Consider the following 248-nt stretch of genomic DNA (forward strand, 5'->3'; position numbering starts at 1 on the left):
GCTTCGGGCAGTCTCCGGCCCTGCAGCCCCTGTACCGCCCTCAGCCGTGCCCGCCCCGGCCGCTTGAGCCCAGCGGGAGCACCCGGGACCCCGCTGTCCCCACCTCAGACGGTTGGGGTCAGGTCATTTGGGCTTTTCTCTTGAAAACAGCTGTTCGCGCACGTGCGGAGCTGTGCGCGCCTGCTTTTTGTAGGGCTGGGTTCTGGAGTTGGGGAGCACGGCTACGGCCGTGGGGGGGGACAACCTGG

Source organism: Eurypyga helias, unplaced genomic scaffold (genome assembly GCF_000690775.1).
Source record: "Eurypyga helias isolate BGI_N326 unplaced genomic scaffold, ASM69077v1 scaffold21024, whole genome shotgun sequence".
Lineage (NCBI taxonomy): Eukaryota > Metazoa > Chordata > Aves > Eurypygiformes > Eurypygidae > Eurypyga > Eurypyga helias.